Here is a 12,553-nt window from a genome sequence, read left to right as displayed (position 1 = left end):
ATCTAGAGTAAGAAGAAAGAGTGACAAACCTAAATGCCCTGTAGCCTCCTGCTTATAAGTGTGGTGCACAACACACCCATAAACAAGACTCTACTAGACACGGCTTGTAGACTCCCTAGGACAGAACGGCTCTGATACCACTTCTGTCACGACCCAAACCGAAGGGCTGCGACGGGCACCCGGTGCCTTACTCAACCGAGTACCAACGTAACATATCTTTCTTATCATGTTATCATGAGTAAATGAGCTAGAAAACTCGTCCTGAGATAACAAGAATAAAACATAAGGGAATAGTCAACATATAAAGACCAAACATGATATACAAACTAATATATGTGACATACGGGCCTATAAGGCCGACATGACCATTAGTAAACTCGAAACATAGGCCGACAAGGCCATACAATTATCCATACACCTGACATATGTCTACAAGCCTCTAAGAGTACATAAAATCATAAAGGTCGGGACAGGGCCCCGCCATATCAATCAATACATATCCAAAGCATACTGACCAAATAGGCAACTCCGGAGCAAGTGGAGTGCACCAACACCTTCGCTGAGATGATAGCCTACTAGGAGGACTGTCAACCTATCAATCGGGACCTGCGGGCATGAAATGCAGCGTCCCCAGGCAAAAGGGACGTCAGTACGAATAAAGTACCGAGTATGTTAGGCAGGAAAGCATAAACAAGAATAGTAATGTAAAGAGAGAGATAGAGAAGATACAACCTGTAACATCAGAGTGCCTCTGGGGGTTACTGATATGAAATGCATAATACATATATATACATAAACTTTTTAAAACATTCGCCTCTGTGGGCATCATCATCATCATATCGTACCCGGCCTCAAAGAGGACTCGGTAAAAGCGTACCCGACCATCATAAGGTTCGGTAGAATCGTACCCGGCCACGTGGAGCTCGGTAAACCCAACTGATCAGTGGTTGCACAATAGGTGCCGTACCCGACCGACTATAGCGCGGCTCGGTAGAGTAAAATAGATACTATATATAATGCATGCTAGACTCATGGAATCATCTTCTAAACCTTTTGGAGTGACTTAAGAACATTATGGACATCCCTACCATCAATATGAACCTTAGTAGGATTTAAGGATCATACACACTTGTTTAGAATAATTTTATAAGGAAAGAACAATATGGACAACCTTAGTTACTAGGAGTAGAGTCATTATGAAATAGCGTATCGTTTATGTTCATTTCATTTTACACCATGCCAAAAGAAAGAAGAAAGTGCCTTAACATACCTTAAACCCGTTGAGTCCTTAATCCCTTCCAAGCAACTCTTCAAACAAGTCAACTCAATCTATCATAGTATAAGGAGATTCAAAATCAGTGCTGAGCAAAGGCTAAGTCTATAACTTAAGCTAGTATCTCGTTTACGTAAATTTGGGCAGCATCTCCATTGTAACAAGGGCCTCCTCCAATACCATATACCAACAACAATGACCAGAGCAATCCATCAATACATAATTATCAATATCAAGACACCATATAACCACAACAAGTCACAACTACATTACGACGAGCGGCAAACTCTGATTGGAATCCGTGTACCCCTTATCAATCCTTATAGACTTCTTACTTCAACATAAAAGTATCATTAACTTGATAATGAAGTCATTAATCAATGATTCCATCCTTATACCATATATTTATAACAACGAAAATAATCCACAACTTCAACTATCCCCAACTAGCAACTTTATTCACTAGTTCAGGTCTAGCCCATCCATTTAACTTAATCAATATCAAGATAACCTTAGGCACAAGCAAGAACACAATATAAATACCTCCTACAGTAACTTCAAGTCAAAATCCAATTTATATTCATTTTACAACAACCCTTAATAGCAATACAACACCATAGAAGTGACTTAAGCTAGTCCAAGTATTATCTTATAGTTTATCATCCTAACAACTTAACCAACATACAAGCAAGCTTAAGCACAATTAGTAGGTTGTTATACTCACCTTATACAGCAGCAACAACTTGGAATTTCATCCAAATACAGCCCACAACAATCCTCAATGACAACACAACCTCAAAGAGGTGTTGTTCTTCACTAGAACTAAGTTTTGATGTTGAAATATGGTGTAATCACTTTGGAATCACTTCAAACCCTTGTGATATATGTTTAGGAGGGTTAGGAGAAGTTTGGAGACGAACTTTAGTTGAAAAATGAGCAAAAATAGGCGTCCAAATCGTTTATAAATTGAAGTAGGTCAACCACCGCCTAAGTGGGTCCCATTGGGAGCTGCTTGCGCGGTCTCGCGAAAATGCGAATATCTCTCTACTCCGATGTCGTATTGACAAACGGTTTAATGCGTTAGAAACTAGACTCGTAGACCTTCAATTTGGTAGGTAGAACACCCCATTATTCCAAGTATATTTGCAGAAATTCTCAGATACATTTGACCTAAATTTCAACAAATTTATGAATGTAACTTGTGATGTCCTTTGCCAACTCTTGTTCCACAACTTGCTTGCCTTCAAAATGTAGAAAATGAATATCATACGACTAAAATAACTCATAGAATAACCTCCTTATCATGTTAATAACCCTAGTCTCACCCCAAAGTACATGTTATAACATTCGAAACTTGTCGACTTTCGACGAAACTTATTTTCTTCAATTGGTTTAGCTTCTAAGATTTCCAACCCTCTTGGTAATCGTTATTCATGATCTTAAATATTTGTAACCTCCAAGGTAACATTATTAACTTACTTTATTTGCTTCCAAATATAATCTCATTTCCGAGCTTACATCAATGACTTACGATGTACTCTCACGTATGAAAACTTGGGGTGTAACACACAACTTCATTCTCTTTTTCTTCTTTTTGTTTTCTTGTTCTTTTTTTTATTTTTTTAATGATGATTCAATCGAACCCTATGTAGGCTGCCTACATATCATGTCTCTCATGAATCAGATCAAGCATAGTTCTGGGAAAGTAATGGACAAAATAAATTAAGAAACAAAAATCTTTTTGAATTTTTCATTTATATTTTTTTGGTCTTTCAAATACAAAATAGAAAGTATGATAATGAAAGACTCGACAAACTCTTAAACCACCTAAGAGACTTAAAAACAGGCTCAAAATATAAAAAGACTCCTCAAGTAACTCCTGGACGCAATTGTCCTGGGGTATCTGTCATGCTCGAGTCCTGGTACGTAGATCCACACCTGAATGAGAAAAGTAGGACCAAATAGATTAGCGACTCAAGAAACTATGTGAGACCACACCTCCTATTGGACACATTCTAGACAACTATTTTTGAAAATTAACCTGCATGGCCAAGAGTGGCTATTAATGCAAACTCAACAAGATTGACCTCATGGACATGGAAAATACCTCACTAAGGATTTTATAGATTCAAACTCCCAATATCATGGCCCAAAATTAATTTGCAGAAATGTCCCATTTTGCAAAAATGACCGATATGGCCAGAAGTGGTTAAAAATGCAAACTCAGAAGGACGGACCTTAAGGTAGTGGGACACTTAGTTGCGAACTCAGGATTCTGAGACATGGGTCAATGAACCACTTTTGCGAAAATGACCCCATTTTACAAGAATGGTCGATGTGGCCAAAAGTGGCTAAACATGCAATATATGGCTAAGACTCCACAAAGCCAAGAACCTAAGACTTGCTAGGAAGACCAGACCCAATGTGGGTTGCCTACGTATCACGTCTCGAAAGATGAGAATCAGGTTCGCGTAGTTCGGAAAGATTGGTCATGGGAGAAAGCCTTTAAAAAAATGCAACTAATTGGGAAAAACCATATTTTGTCTTTTTGAGAAATGATGGAAAATGTAAACTCTTTTTGGATTTTCTTTTCTTTTTTTTTTGAATTTTTGGAAAATGATGAAAAATGCAAAATCTTTTTGGATTTTCTTTTTCTCTTTTTTTTCGATTTTTTGGAAAATAATGGGAAAGTGTAAAATCTTTTTGGATTATCTTTTTTTTTTCCTTTTTGTTTTTGATTTTTTTGGAAAATAATGGGAAAGTGTAAAATCCTTTTTGGATTTTTCATTTTCATTTTTTTTGAAAATGTAGTGAAAGAAAAATATAATTGGGCCCTACTTGCTTCGTCTTTCACCCTTCTTTCCCAATCATCGGTCCGTTAAATGACCTTTTTACCCTCAAAGATGCAACATGTATCACATAGGGATGATTGAATGTCTTTTTGGGCCACGGGCCCATTTTGAAAAAATTTGGATAGGCTTCCTACAAAGGGAAATGGTACCTGGGACCGAGCCCTGTTAAGTCTAAATGGCATGATGCAAATAAAAATGACCTAAAGGCTGACCTAAGTTTGGGGTTCACTAACAAGGCAATTCGGGGGAGCGTATGGTCGATGGTGGCTGCTCAAGCTTTCCACCCACTCCATACGTCTGACGGCCCTCCCCCTCCTAAATTAAGGGTGACTCTACAAAGAATTCGTGCATGCGACACATACTCCGAGACTTGTTGCAGAAAGAAGACCCATGGATATGCAAATGATGACAGTTTATAAAACAGTAACACATTAAGAAAAGCGATAAACAAATAACCAACAAAACAAGGAAATAAGACAAACAACGCAAATAAACAAAGCAAATAAAGAAAACAAACACCTCAACCGAATATCCTAAAATCCAACAAGATCAAATACCAGCTCGAACCTGCAAGTCCCCAGCAGAGTCGCCATAGATGTTACACCCCCTTTTAACCAAACCTCACTAAACCCTCTTAAAAAGAATAAAAAGATTTAGTGAAAAGCTTGAAAAGTGTTTTCAATTTTGAAAGTGACAAAAATTGTATTCAAAAGGAAAATAACTCAGAGTCGCCACCTGACTTTGATTTCGGTGTGTCAGGTCACTGTTTTTCTTTTAAAATGACTTTTCCTTTTAAAACATTTCAGACTCTAAAACTAAGTCCGCATTAGAGAATCGGGTAAGGGAGTTCATTTGACTCGGGAAGAAGGTGTTAGGCACTCCCCAAGTCCCGTGAAGGTCACGGTTGCGTACTCGATCTAGTTGGCTTGTAAAATATTCGGGTTGAGGTAAAATCACGAAAAAAGTAAAATAAAAACACATGAGGCTCGAGGTCGTCCCAACCTAAATGAAATCAAATTAAAAGAAGGAAAATTAAAGTTCTAAATTATTCTACGCTACTTCTTCTACGATGTTCGCCACGGACTCCAATTACATAATATTTCGGGGCATACCCCGGATAAAAATATATACAAATTCCTAGGGGCATCCCCGGATAATAAACTAAGGGAAACGACCTCTCGTCTCAAAAATAAAATAAAGAAAACCTAAGATTTGCCTACCCAAGCATGGTTGGCCTAAAGCATGCTCCTAACGATTTTTAAATAAATAAAATGAAAGGCAACGAAACAGTAGCATGAACCATCAATGGTTCTTTGTTTTTCAATTAACTTGGTTCATTTAAATTAAATCAAATTATTACCCCAACATCCACCGAATCCCTCAACCATGAACAATATCCTTTTTTCATTTCAGTGATCCACCAAAGCATTTATCCAGGCATATCATGAACTCAAGGTAAACTAACTGATCGAGCAAACTAAATTAATTAAACAAAGGGTAGAAGAGTTACTTTAAATGAGGTAGGTTTAAGAAATGAACCTTGATATAGCCGAAAATTGATCGTTGCACTACTTTAAACTCGAAAATGTATCGGACCGCGGACGGTAACTCGAATCGGTGAGCGAACCTTCACATCAACTGACTGAAGCAATATCAAACTTGCAAATAGAGAAAAACGCAGCAACGAACAGAAGCAAACGACACTGAATTGATTTCCAATACATTTGAATCTCCGACAATTACAAGAATTCCGACTAAAAGGAAGATGACAAGCAGCAGCAACAAAATTGCACCAGTATTACATTGAAGAAGGGGACGTCCAAACTAGAATATGAACAGAACTTCCGATCGGAATTGCGCCGAACTTGACAACCTCGAATTGAACTCATAATCTGACTGTCCCCGCTAAGCCAGAGATCAATGGACACTTTTTAAGACTAGAGAGTTGGATTTGCGTGTTCATGTGTATTTGAAAACGTGGGGAGCCATGGCTTTGCATTCTTTTGGGTCCAACAGAGAGGTCGCCGAGGAGGGTCACGACAGTGATGGAGGTGAAGAAAGAGATCTGGTTCATTGCTTGGGGGGTCGTGAGGAGGTGAGCAGCAGTCATTTTGTGTCATCTTGGATCTGCAGAACTGGGCGTCGCTGGGTGTTGCTGGTCGGCGGCTGGTGAGGGCGTGGTGTTCTGATCGTAGAAGAAGAAAGGGGTCAGCAACGTGTGTTTGGGTGGTGAGGTGAAGAGGCAACAACGACGACAACGGTGGCTGCTGTGAGATCCATCGGCGAGGGGTAAGGGACAGCAGCAGATGTCGCTGATAGGAAGTGTTTTCCAGTGAGTTTTGAGGTTGAAGATAGGGTGGCAGCTATGGAGGTGTTCCTAAATATTAGGGTCCCCTCTTGTGTCTTCGGGTATTTTTTCTATCTCTTGTTAAAGAAGAAGACCATCTGATGGGGTTGTGGGCTAAAAAAAATGGGCTTGGGCCAAAATACTTAGGAAAGTTTGAAATTGGGCTAGTCTTGGGGGTTGTTCAAATTGGGCTCAAAGACTAAAAGCCAATAGCAAATTACTACTAGAATACTAGTAATTGACTTTAACTACATAAAATTTATATTGATATGAAACCATCATTTTTCAAAAATTATATATTAAAATGAAAGCAGAGAAAAGTTAGTTAGAATAATAGCAAACTTAGATTAATATTACTACAAAAGACTAATGGCCTTAACTTAAATACAAAGATAAAAGATAAAATAAAAAAAATAAAAAATAATTTTTGTATTTTCGAATTTTATGTTTTACTATTAGACTAAAAGTGAAATATAGGCTAAATCCTATTAAAATAAAAATAAGTAAATATTTTTTTAAAAATACTACTTTTAAAAGTTGCGCGGGTAAAAAATTACGTGCTTACAAGACCTCAAATCAATCTTGGAGAATACCATCGCTCCATGAAACTGGTCAAATAGATCATTAATACACGACAAAGGATACTTGTTCTTGATTATGACTTTGTTCAACTACCTATAATCATTGCACATTCTCATAGTGCCATCCTTCTTCTTCACGAACAAGACTGGTGCACCCCAAGATGACACACTAGGCTTAATAAACCCCTTATCAAGGAGTTCCTGAAGCTGCTCCTTCAATTCCTTCAACTCAGCTGGCGCCATACGGTACGGAGGAATAGAAATGGGCTGAGTGGCCAGCACCAAGTCAATACCAAAATCAATGTCCCTATCGGGTGGCATGCCTGGTAGGTCTGCAGGAAACATATCCGAAAACTCTCGCACTACCGGAACAGAATCAATAGTAGGGGTCTCTACACTGACATCCCTCATAAAGGCCAAATAAGATAGATAACCCCTTCCAACTATTCGATGGGCTTTCAAGTATGAAATCACTCTAACGGGAACATAGTCTAACGAACCTCGCCACTCAATCTGTGGCAACCCCAGTATCGCCAACATCACAATCTTAGCGTGACAATCCAAAATAGCATGACATGGAGACAACCAGTCCATACCCATGATCACATCGAAATCATCCATACTAAGCAACAATAGATCAACTCTAGTCTCCAATCCCCGAACAGTCAGTACACACGACTGATATACACGGTCCAGAATAATAGTATCATCCACCGATGTAGATATATGAACAAATGAAACTAGAGACTCAAGGGGCATATCTAAATAATGAGCAAAATACGATGACACGCGTGAATAAGTGGAACCAGGATCAAAAAATACAGAGGCGTCCTTGTGGAAAACTGAGACAATACATATAATCATTGCATCTGAAGCAATGGCATCTGGTCTGGCAGGAATAACATAGAATCGGGCCTGACCGCCACCTGATCGGCCTCCCCCTCTAGGGCAACCTCTAGATGATGGAGCCCCACCCCGAGCTGGCTGAGCGGGTAGTGTAGCAACTGGTGCAGATGACGTAGCCTGACTCCGCTATGTTGGATCTCCTTGATGATGAGGACACTACCTCCACACATGCTCAAACTCTCCGCACTCAAAACAACTCCCTGATGTTGGTAAGGGGGACTAAAGGGAGTCCTGAGCACTAGGATAACTGGTATAAGGACCTGGCATAGATGAGCCCTGAACCGAGGGATCACGGGACAAACTCTGAGCTGAAAGGGCACTGAGAGATGAATGACCCTGATAAGAACTATAAGAACCATGGCCAGATGTTGTACCACGGTGAACTGGGCAAGCCGTCTAAGCATGCCTATACGGACAACCCCTGTCGTGGTAGAACTGACCTCCAGAAGGAACACCACTAAAACCACCTGATCCACGAGACCTCTTGGCCTCCCTTCCAACACGCTTATGGTTATGGACCATCTCTATCTACCGAGAAATATCAACAACCTCATCGAACGTAGCACTAGATACCCTCTCTCTAGTCATAAGCACCCATAGCTGAAATATAAGGCCGTCAATGAACCTCCTGATCCTCTCCCTATGAATGGGAACTAACCAGACCGCATGACGAGCCAACTCAGAAAACCTCATCTCATACTGCATCATAGACATATCATCCTGATGTAACTTCTCAAACTATCTGTGTAGCTCCTCTCTGTGAGACTACGACACGAACTTCTCCAAGAAGAGGGAAGTGAACTCCTGCCAAGTAAGTGGTGCAGCACCAACCGGCCTACGCCTTTTATAAGCCTCCCACCAACTGAAGGAAGCTCCAGTAAACTGAAAAGTAGTGAACGAGACCCCACTGGTACCAAGAATACCTGTTGTACAGAGCATCCTCTAACACTTATCTAAGAAGTCTTGTGCATCCTCCGCCTCTACACCACTGAAAAATGGAGGCTGGAGTCTCCCAAACCTCTCCAATCTACAATGCTCATCATCGGGCATAACAGGAACCACAAAGTCCTGAGCAGCTACAACCGGCTGGGCTGGTGGTGCCCCCGGTGTTTGGAGTCCCTACATCACTTCCTATGGTATGCGAGCAGCGGGAGTCTGAGTACCTCCTCGACTTGAGAAGTGGTTGTTGCGTCCGGAATAGAGACTGTCTGAGCAAGACTGGTGCACACGGTCAGAATCTGTGCTAAGGCCTCCTGAAGGCCTGGAATCACAATGGGCACGGGCAATGCCTGAGCTGGCCCTACTGGCGCATCCACAACTAGGACCTATTCTTGAACTGGGGCAGCTGGTGGATTTGGAGGTGCTCCCTTAGCTGTTATACAAGATGCACCTCTGCCCCTATCGCGGCCTCTACTGCGACCTTGGCCTCTCGTGGCCCTAACTGGTGGTACTGGTGGTTGTCGATCATACCAAGTAGTACGTGTCTTCACCATCTATGAGAGAATAAAATAACAGAAGTTTAGTTACTAGCATCAACAGACTCACACGACAAGAATTCAAGAATGTGAAGTTTCGTAAAGGTTCGCCAGCACGTGGAAGATAAGTATAGACGTCTTTATACCGATTATCAAGACTGTACTAAACTTTCTCATGACTCGTGAGACCTATGTAACCTAGGCTCTAATACCAACTTATCACGACCCAAATCCTAACCTGTCGTGATGGCGCCAATCGATGGTACTAGGTAAGCTGACATTTTTAAAATATATCTAATATTTCACAGAAAAATAAATCAATAGTTTTCAAATAAATGGAATTTTCATAAACAGGGGTTAAACCCAAAATACAAGTGCGGAAAATAGCTCCAACATCGGGGTGTCACTAAGTCATGAGCATCTAAACATAACCAGTCTGGAAGTAAAATGATTATCACAGTCTGAATCCAAATAAAATGAAAGAAAAAATAAAGAAGAAGAAAACAAGGTCTGTGAATACCAGGCAGCTACCTCGCTATCTCTAACGGTCAACCACGAGAACTATCAACACCCTCCGCGTCTAGAAACTCCTGGATCTGCACCCGAAGTGCAGGGTGTAGCGTGAGTACAACCAACTCAGTAAGTAACAATAATAAATAAGGAACTAAAAGACAGTGATGAGCTACACCGTTGTAATTCATTTTCTGTAGTCTCAACAAGGAAAATAGACACGCTTCCCAAATCTAGTAAATTAAGTCAAATCAATATGTTTATGCCAAGTTCAAGTAAAACCAGATAAAGATATCTTTCAGACGTTATGCCAGTCTTCACATTCACTCCAACCTCACAATCACTCATTCCTCACAGTCACTCATTCCTCACGATCACTCAACACTCGGCACTCGGCAGTCAACACTCAAAACTCGGACTCAGTAGGTAACTGCGCTCACTGGGGATGTGTACAGACTCCGGAGGGGCTCCTACAGCCCAAGCGCTATATCAAGCCAATCATGGCATAAATCAATAAAAACATGATGTGACGTGCAACCCGATCCCATTAATATTCTCACAATCAAGCCCTTGGCCTCACTTAGTCATCAATCTCTCCAGTCACTCAAGCTCTGAGAAGTCAGGAACATTAGTCCAAACAACAATAACATGATGCATCAATAAGAATAACAGAGATTGCAATATGATTTGCGAGTAAAAACTGAGATTAAGTAGCATTTAGCAGGCAATTCATCATGAAACGAGGCCTCTGTGGGTCCCAACAGTACCAACATATAGCCTAAACATGGTTTCTAACATGATTTACAGCCAAATTTCTATAACACATAGAATTATATAGCAAACAACAAGTTATTTAACTTTACAGTTTCATGGGACAGACCAAGTCACAATCCACACGGTGCACGCCCATACGCCCGTCACCTATCATGTGCGTCACCTCCAAAATAATCACACGACACAAAATCTGGGGTTCCAAACCATCTGGACCAGATTTAGAACTGTTACTTACCACAATCCGAGCAACACTCTACTCCAAATGCCTTTGCCTAGCGAGTCGGCCTCCAAATGTCCCGAATCTAACCACAAATAGTACAATATAATCAATACAGGCTAAAGGAATTAATTCCACAAGAAAATTACGAAATTATACCCCAAAATTTGAAATCGGCTCAAACCTGACCCCCGAGCCTACGACTCGAAGTCCAACAAAAGTCATAAAATCCGAAAGCCCATTCACTCATGAGTCTAACCATACCAAATTTACCAAATTTTGACATCAAATGGTCATTCAAATTCCCAAAATTCACTCTTCAAATCCCTAGCCTCAAACCCCAAATTTCACCTAAAAAACACGCCAACTAGGTGGGAAATTAGTGGGGAAACATCATTATTGAAGAAAAATGAACACAAGGAGCTTTCCTCAGTAATCTCTTCAAAAACCTCCAAAGTCCGAGCTTAAAATGATGAAAATGCTGAAAAATCTCAAAGTCTCATATTTATAGTTTCTGCCCAGGTTTTCCGCACCTACGGCAACTTAGCCGCTTCTGCGGTCTTGTAGGTATGCCCCAAAGCCCGCTTCTGCGGCTAACTCTGCAACTGCGTTCAATTCTTCGCTCCAGCGGACTCACTTCTGCGAGACAAATCTCCGCTTCTGCGGAGTCAAGCTTCAAGGCCAAATCCTCTTCTGCGTCCCTTCTGCTGGATCTGCAATCACGCAGGTGTGGTAAAACTATCGCACTTGCGACCTTTTGCTGCCTCACTCCCTTGGCCGTTTTTGCGGCTTACCTCCCGCTTCTGCTGGCACGCACCTGTGGTTCCCACTCCGCAGTTGCGATTACACCAGTAGTTAAAAACCTCCGGCAAGCTTACAACTTCAAAACTTGATCCGTTAATCACCCGAAATCAAACCGAGGCCCACGGGACCTCAACCAAACATACCCACAAGTCTTATATCCCAATACAAACTTAGTCGAACCCTCAAATCACCTCAAACAACATCAAAAGCACGAATTACACATGGATTCAAGCCTAATGAACTTTGAAATTTTCAAATTCTACAAATGACGCCGAAACCTATCAAATCACGTCCGATTGACCTCAAATTTTGCACACAAGTCATAAATGACACCACGAACCTACTCTAATTTTCAAAAATCCGATCTGACACCGATATCAAAAATTCCACCCCGGTCAAACTTTTTAAAAATTCCAACTTTTTTCCATTTCAAGCCTAATTCTATTACAGACCTCCAAATCTCAATCCGAACACGCTCCCAAGTCCAAAATAGCTAACAGAGCTAACAGAACCATTAAAATTCAAATCTGAGGTCGTTTACACATAAGTCGACATACGATCAACTTTTTCAACTTAAGCTTTCAACTACGAGACTAAGTGTGTCAATTCACTCTGAAATCTCTCCGAACCCAAACCAACCAACCCGATAAGTTATATAACAGCTGTAGAACACAACATGAGCAGAAAATGGGGGAACAGAGCTATAATTCTTAAATTAACCGGCCGAGTCGTTATATTTTGAATAATAAAATAAAAGTATTAAATTATATAAATATAAGAAGTACAAAATATTTATTTATATTATATAATAAGA

The 12,553-nt window shown here is 40.5% G+C and overlaps 1 long non-coding RNA gene across 1 annotated transcript; it reads right to left on the bottom strand.

The window, feature by feature from the left end:
* Positions 1–2,995: 2,995 nt before the first annotated feature.
* LOC107812380 (uncharacterized) lies at positions 2,996–6,528 on the bottom strand. The gene is made up of 2 exons (XR_001654106.1): positions 5,665–6,528; positions 2,996–3,211 (listed from the first exon to the last, which is right to left on the bottom strand). It is a non-coding gene; the product is annotated as an uncharacterized LOC107812380 (long non-coding RNA).
* Between the last annotated feature and the right edge of the window lie 6,025 nt (positions 6,529–12,553).

Source organism: Nicotiana tabacum, chromosome 20 (assembly GCF_000715075.1).
Source record: "Nicotiana tabacum cultivar K326 chromosome 20, ASM71507v2, whole genome shotgun sequence".
Taxonomy (NCBI): Eukaryota; Viridiplantae; Streptophyta; class Magnoliopsida; order Solanales; family Solanaceae; genus Nicotiana; species Nicotiana tabacum.
Note: the sequence above shows the minus strand (reverse complement) of the source record. Positions and strands in the feature narration are given on the sequence as shown.